Below are 8,135 nucleotides of genomic sequence, written 5' to 3'. Positions count from 1 at the left end.
ACAGATACCATATGTTTGCACTCATAGGTCTAACAGGGGAACAGGAGAAACCTAATGGAGGACCAGGGGGAGGGGAAGAGGGAAAGAGAGTTGGGGAGAGAGAGGGACGCAAAACCTGAGAGACTATTGAATACTGAAAATGAACTGAGGGTTGAAGGGGGAGGGGGAGGGGGAAGAGGTGGTGGTAATGGAGGGGGCACTTGTGGGGAAGAGCACTGGGTGTTGTATGGAAACCAATTTGATAATAAACTAATTTTTTTATTGCTTTTTATTTTATTTTTGAGAGACCGAGAGAGACACCTGGAGCAGGGGAGGGTCAGAGAGAGGGAGACACAGAATCCGAAACAGGCTCCAGGCTCTGAGCTAGCTGTCAGCACAGAGCCTGACGTGGGGCTCGAACCCACGAACCGTGAGATCTGACCTGAGCCGAAGCCGGCTGCTTAACCGACTGAGCCACCCAGGCGCCCCAACAATAAACTATTTTTAAAAAATTTGTTTTAATTAAAAAAATAAAAAGAAAAACAAGAGAGGTCGAATGACTTGCCCCAAATTACACAGGTAATGACAAGGGAGCTGGCTCCTTCATGACTGAGGGGACTTCACACTGTTCCGTGTGAGGCTGGGGTGGAAGGCGGAGAGGCCTGGTGTCTCCAGGTATACTCGACTTTTCCCTCCTGTGTGTTTACCCCTGTTTAGGGTGGTCCTCACATCTACTTGGCTGTTCATGAGAGATGTCCTATCAAAGTCACGCAAGACCTCCACGTCACCAAAGTCAATGATCATGGCCCAGTCCTGGTTTATCTACACGGGACACAGATAACCACTCCCTTCTTCTTGCAACACTTTATTCAGATGAAGAGTGACCAACTGCCCAACGGTGTCTGAGTCTCTGAAAGTCCACGTATCAGGAAACCCCTCAATCCTGGACAAATTGGGATGGTTGGTTACTCTATGTTTAGGACATCACTTTTTCTAGGTTCCCCTTCTACAGTGTAGTGCTGCAAGGTTCAGTCCTAAACCATCTTTTTATTTTTCTCAATCTACATTTGCGCTCAGATGAGCTCATCCACTCCCACAGCTTTAAGTACCATTTCTTAACTCATCAAGTCATATCTGCAGCCTCAACCTCTGCCCTGAAATCTAGGTTGACTTTTCCCATCACACCCGAACATCACCATTTTGTGGTCTAATAGGATTCTCAAACATAACAAATTCAAAACTAACTCTTAAATTTCCAGCAATCCTTTCTTCCCATGATCTCCCAAGTCTCAGCATCTCAGCAAGTGGGAATTCTGTTCTCGCAGCTGCCCAGGGCAAACACTTTGGGGTCAACGTTGGCTTCTCGCTTTGTCTTACACCCTACATATTGTCCATCAAAAAAATCCTACCCACTCTACTTCTGAAATACATTCAGAATCCAACCTTTTCATCTTCTCTTCTGGTTATCACCCAACACCCAAAGACACCCATATATAACCCTATTCCTGAATTATTGTGACAACCTCCTAATGGCCTCCCTCACCCCAGGCTATTCTCCACATATCAACCAGAGTGATCCTTATAAAAAGAACTCTATAAGCCATCTTTATAAAACGTCAGATCGAGTCTGGCCCCTGGCTTAATGCTTCCAGAGACTTCCCTTCTTAAAGAGCCAAAGTTCTTCTGGGTCTCTGAGGCCTAGGACTTGGCCCTGCTTTCCCTATGATCTCATTTCCTACTGCTCGACTCACTCCGTCTCCTCGCTGTTGCTGGAGCATACCACATACTCTTGCCTTGGAGACTTTGCACTTGTTGTTCCTTCTGACTGGAATACTCTTCCTTCAGACAGCTGTCCAGTTCACATGAAATTCTCCCCCCATGTCCCCTTCCCAATGGTAATCCAAATAACTCCTCTTCCATGTCACTCTCCATCCCCTTTCCCTCTTTTACTCTTCAAAGGCACTTAATGTCCCTTGATACAGTCTACATGCATGACTACATTATTAGTCAGTGTCTCCCATTTTAGAACATAAGTTCCATGAAGCTAGACCCCTTGCTATATTCACTACCATATCCTCAGCTCCTAGAACAGTGCCTGGCACAGTGAGACCCAATGCATATTACTTGAAGGAAGGAAAGAAGGAAGAAAGGAAGGTAGCTTCGAAGGAAGGGATGTTTGGGTGGGTGGATGGATGAGTGGATGGATGGATAGATGGATGGATGGATGGATGGATGTGGGTGGATGGATGGATAAGTGGGTGGATGGATGGGTGGATGGGTAGATGAATGGATGGATGGATGGATGGATGCATGGATGGATGGATGAGTGGGTGGGTGGATGGCAGGATGGATGAGTGGGTGGGTGGATGGCAGGATGGATGGGTGGGTGGATGGATGGGTGGGTGGATGGATAGGTGGGTGGATGGATGGGTGGACGGATGGACGGATGGATGGATGGATGGATGGATGGATGGGTGGGTGGGTGGATGGATGGATGGATGGATAGGTGGATGGCTGGGTGGGTGGATGGCTGGGTGGATGGCTGGGTAGATAGATGGATGGATGGATGGATGTTTAGGCTCTCTATTATATTCAAGTAAATGGAGCTGACAAATGTAAGGTTCTTCTCCTTCAGTGATTTCAAAGTACTTCACGGCTTAGGTTAAACAATACTTCCCTGCTTCCACAATGGCAATCTTTCACTGGTGCCCCTGAGTAGAAGATGCTGACATGCCATCACAGGCATCATTCTATTTTTACCAAGATACTTTGATTTCTCTGCTTTTTGGAGAAAAGTAATGGAACTCCTGCTCTGCACACAAGGTGCCATTCTGTCATTTATCTTCCACTGTGGATCTGGACAAAAACTATACTGAGATCTTCATTTCAATCACGTCCCCTCAAGCGAAATCAATGAAGCCTAAGGACAGCCTAACACTTTGAAAGATGAAGCACAAAAGAACAACAGCATCAGAACAATGTAAAAGAACCATATTAAAAAAATTTTTTTTAATTAAAAAAAGGGGAGGTGCCTGAGTGGCTCTGTGGGTTGAGTGTCTGACTTGGTTTTGGCTTGGATCATCATTCCAGGATTATGGGGTCGACCCCTGTGCTGGGCTCCATGCTGAGTGTGGAGCCTGCTTGGGATTCTCTCTCTCTCTCTCTCTCTCTCTCTGTTCCTTTTTCCCACTCATGTGCTCTCTAAAATAAAAAATAAAAATAATTTTTAAAATATAAAAGAACCATACTTATCAAGTGATCTAACATTTAGGTCATCTTTGGTAGTGAAAGAAAAAGGTTGCTTTATTGAGAAGAAGCTTAAACACATTACAAAACTGAATGCTTTCTAAGGTAGGAGACTTTTTTTTCTTTAAAAATAAATGTTATATGCAAACATGTCCTGTAACCATGGTATTTAGGATGTGGCTTTTTACATCCTTTTCTTCAGCAAAAACCATTACATTCCAGATGATTCGTTCCATTTCATTTCAAAACTTTTCTATTCTCATTTTTATAAACAGACTTTTTCCCTCTATGAAAATGTAGATTATGGTTAGTAAGCACGGACAGTGTCTCAAATCCTTTCTACCTTAGGATAGGGATCCCAACCCTTTCTTTTCTTGCATTTCACTCTGTTTGGGTTTCAAATAATCAGAAAATAGTTTTCATATTTTACTGTTTCATTTTATATGTATGTATTTATTTGCTTGCTTATTTCTTTATATCTGAGTATTTCTCTGGCAATCTTCCCCAGGTTTTACTGTTACATTTTAATGAAGACCTCAAATACAGAACTGTTGGCTTGGTAGGTGGTTGGCTTCAGAGCAGGTCTGGCCAACCTGTCCACATGGCCATGGCAATGGAGGATGCCGATGTCAACAGGCGATGCTACACACAGTCAAGTCCACAGACAAGCCCATGTTCTCTGGCACTGGCCACAAACGACTCTCACAAGAGTATCAAACAGATCAGGGGCAAGTCTATGATCGTATCACCATGTCTGAAAAGCCAATTCTAAACAGTCCATCCTCTTCAGAGTCAAGAATGCAAGACTTACAAAGAATTTTATCTACTTTGAAAATGCACAGACATGCCATCATCACAGCTAATATTTACCATTAGAGTTTAAAAAACCAAAAATTGGGGCACCTGGGTGGCTCAGTTGGTTGAGCCTCCGACTTCGGCTCAGGTCAGATCTCACATTCGTGGGTTCGAGCCCCACGTCAGGCTCTGTGCTGACAGCTAGCTCAGAGCCTGGAGCCTGTTTCTGGTTCTGTGTCTCCTTCTCTCTCTGCGCCTCCCCCTCTCATGCTCTGTCTCTCTCTGTATCAAAAATAAATAAAACATTAAAAAATTTTTTAAAAATAAATAAAAACCCAAAAATCCAGGGGCACCTGGTGGCTCAGTCAGTGAAACGGCTTCTGCTCAGGTCATGACCTCACGGTTCCTGAGTTTGAGCCTCATGTTGAGCTCTGGTGCTGACAGCTCTGAGCCTGGAGGCTGCTTCCGGTTCTGTGTCTTCCTCTCCCTCTCTGCCCCTCCCCTGGTCTTGCTCTATCTCTCTCTCTCTTTCAAAAATAAATAAACCTTGAAAAAATGGAAAAAAATACCAAAAAAGTAAAAATCCAATAAAACCACACACATATAACCAAACATAGCCCTTCTCTCATTTGACTGAAGAGATTTATGACAAAAGCCCCTATGCTTACCGTGGGGCCAGCAAGCGTTTCTCACCTGTCACACCTTCTGAATTCTGAGCAATCAGGACCATAAAAGACACTACCTGTCTTCATGTTTTTTCCTCCTGTCTGGAATACTTCTATCTGGGTAAGATCCTTAAACAATCCTCAAACTGGATCATATGTTAAAATCCCAATCTCTTATACCATATTTGTTTTTCCCTATGCGCAGGGGCGGGGCGGGGTCCTCGTGATGTCAACATTGCAAATGAGAAAAGCTGCCACAGAGGTTCACTAGACCCAATTATATACCCAATCCGCGGCAGTAATGCTTTGCCCCAAATCCATCTGGTAGGTTTTCGTATAAAAAAAAATCTGTGATTATTTTTAATGATTTATATAAAAAAGAAAAGTAGATTTTATGATACAATTTTATGACACAACACATTTTTTTTTTGCAATGCAAAGCATTCTGTTTATACCTACAAATTCACGAAAGGCAGGTCCAGTAACTTCAAGCAGAATGGGGTCCGCTTAGGCTGGTAGCCAAATTCTTAACCTCTCGCAAAACAACAAACTTAGAGTTGATTGGGTTTTAAGTAATGTGGCACCATTAAAGACTGCTGAAAATCAACCAACCATTGTGTCAGTGTCGAGTTGTCGAAATAGGTAGTTATATAAGGAAAGGCAAGAGAAACAAAGGTCAAATGTACTTGGTCCTATTTTTCAGTTGTCTAAAATGATATAATCAATGATCTATAGCTTTGCAGGTAAGAGAAGTTTTTTAAAAGCTATTTCAGGTTGAGAGTCCTTACATGGTAAACTGCTTCCCCACCTTGCCAGGAAGGAATCTTGCTGAAATGTCCCATTATCTTTCTAGGAAATGAATTTTTTTTAAAGGTAAAGGGAAATCACCATTAAGTTGATGATCGCTGTTGGAGGAGCCTTCATTCAGGAAGATGACTCAGTGGGAAGAAGAGCCACTTCGTTGTGACATTATCGCTTGGTAGCAGGGAAACATTACGGTGATTTCCTAAGTAGGCTGTGCACTTAAAAAAGTAGGGGTGGAGGGAATCAGGGGTGCCTGGGTGGCCCAGTCAGTTAAGCGGCTGACTCTTGGTTTCAGTTCAGGTCATGATCTCATGGTTCGTGAGTTCGAGCCGTGCATCAGGCTCCATGCTGACAGCGTGGAGCCTGGTTGGGCTTCTCTCTCTCTCTGCCTTTCTCTCACTCTATCTCTCTCTCTTAAAATAAAAAAAGGGGGAATCAAAATCAGGCCTCTCGGCTCCCTCGGGCCGCCCGCTTCCATGCAGGTGACAAGAAGGAACAGAGACAACGCTGTGTGCTGAAAACGGAGTGGAGCTCTGGGAAGAGGTCATCAGAAGCTAACCTGGAAAACTACCAGAAATGTTTGCTCAGGGCTATTCATTTGCAAATAGGACCAGGAAGAAATGACAACAGGTAGGAACACTTGATTCTTGTAGAATTAAACGTTTTTGCTTCCTTTTGCTGTGTCTTTGATATCTTCTGTTACAAGACATGTAGTTAAGCCACATGCTAACTTGCTTACTTAGCTAATGAAAAAATTCGTCCAAATTCACTTTTGATGAAACCGACTGCTCAGGAAGCAGAACCACCAAAAGCATACCTGCAGATTTTTAAGCAATTTGTTCTCCTTTGTGACTTTAAATTTTAAAAAAAATGCAAGGCTGCTGCAACGTAAGTCAGAGCTGGCGTGTAGAGAAAAGATTAACGCTGGAGCTAAACTTCCTTAAAGCCTCTTAACGGTGACGCCTGCATTGTTTCTCACGACACCGACGCAGAAAGCTGCAGTCTTCACTCACAAACAAGCAAGACAGCCCCCCTACCTCCTTACCTTGTTTCAAATATAAGTACCTGGCCCCCTTTCTAAATTTAAAAACATTTTTAAGCTCAAAAAAAGATAGGCTTATGAAAGCACAGAGGTAGCTTTATTACACCCGTGGGCAGAAAGAGCTGCCTATCTAGTTACTTTTCAACTGAATTTTGCATAGTTTAGAACACAGTTTGAGTCTGGAATTTAAGAAACAATTTTTTTGGTTCGCACTGAAATATATGTTTGCACCACATTAAAAACAACAACAACAAAAACATAGCTAATATTTCTTGGTCCAAAGGTTATCTACTATATCCAATAGCTTAGATATTATGCACTTAATTAATGTGTTTTTATTATAATCTGCAATTTTGAAACAGGAAAAGTACAAACAAAAAGGGCAGTTGAGCAAGCCACGGAAGTCATAGACTTTTGTGAAGAAATGTCATCACCAGTTACCTCTTGCCGTAAAAGGTGCTACATGTTTTACTCCTACCCCTTCATCGATGACACAACACACAAATTATCCTCCTGAAATAACCACGGACCACTCCCATAAACATACCTTTCCAAGATACCCAGTCACACAGCGTGTGAATTGTCACAGGAGGCAAGATGGCGGCCACAGGAAACCAAGTGGAGGTTACAAAACTTCGAAGAGCAGAAGTGGTTTTGAAGGAATAAGGGGAAAAAAAAATAACCGAACCTACTCAAGATAACCGCTAGAGCAAGCGAGCAAAGGGCCTCTCTGCTGTGGGTGAGGAAGTGAGGGGTTAGGCCTTCAGCCTCTCACACAGGAAGTGAGGACTCGCTTCTGGTTTTACAAACCCTCTCAGGGAAGTCAGGTTAATCCCGCTTGACCATGTCAGGCATTTTAGTCCTCAAATAATATAACGCAGAGACACACTCAACAACTGGTGTTAAATTATAAATATAAGCAACCTTCAGGTTAAAAGGGGAAGTATTGTTTCCAAAACGAAGCTGTGTACTGTGATTTCCAATGAGGTGAAGTTCCAGAGAAGGCGAAATTATGACAGAAGTAGACCAGTGATGGCCTTGGGCGGGGGCTGGAAGAGGAGAGGCCCGGTGTAGAGGGGCGTGATGGGCATTTCAGGGCAAAGAGACTGCTCTGTATCTCGACTGAGCAGAGGTTAAATGACTAGAAACTGGCCAGAATTCATCCAACTGTACACCTAAAAATGAGTGAATTTGCTGTACGGAAATTATACTTCCAAGAAAAGAATGTTTTAAAGATTAAGGTTCCTAATTTGGCTTTTCAGACTTTGGATTGTATTCTCCTAATAAAAGCGTGTTAGGAATGGTGGCAAGGTTCCCGGTTTCTCCCCTCTCCCCAAAATATGAGTCATAATGTGGGTGAAATCAAGTCGCCTGTTTGCACACCAAAGACGGAGACTGCAGAACCACAGTCCCTGGAGGGCCACTCTGCACGCTCTGCGCTCACGGTGAAGGAAGGGGCGAGGGAAGCCGACGTCACAGAGCAGGCGCTGAGTTAGGACCTGGCGGTCGGGGGTGCTAAGGGAGCAGCGGGAGAGCCAGGGACAGTCAGGAAGCAAAAGCATAGCCGTGCATTCCTGCACTTGACCGCCCTCCCAATGGGGCTG

General features: G+C 43.7%; 1 protein-coding gene across 3 annotated transcripts in view; it reads right to left on the bottom strand.

Annotated features, from left to right (window-relative positions):
* The window catches only part of DOCK8 (dedicator of cytokinesis 8), a 212,618-nt gene that overhangs the window by 156,215 nt on the left and 48,268 nt on the right, over positions 1–8,135 (bottom strand). Inside the window, exon 1 of one of the 3 annotated variants that reach the window (XM_029920953.1) lies at positions 7,079–7,249. The exons of the other annotated variants lie outside the window; for them this stretch is intronic. The gene's annotated coding sequence lies outside the window, so the exon portion shown is untranslated. Of the gene's footprint in view, positions 1–7,078; positions 7,250–8,135 lie in introns of those variants that run through there. 3 annotated transcript variants of the gene reach the window in all.

The sequence above is a fragment of the Suricata suricatta genome, chromosome 13, assembly GCF_006229205.1.
Source record: "Suricata suricatta isolate VVHF042 chromosome 13, meerkat_22Aug2017_6uvM2_HiC, whole genome shotgun sequence".
NCBI classification, from domain to species: Eukaryota; Metazoa; Chordata; class Mammalia; order Carnivora; family Herpestidae; genus Suricata; species Suricata suricatta.
Note: the sequence above shows the minus strand (reverse complement) of the source record. Positions and strands in the feature narration are given on the sequence as shown.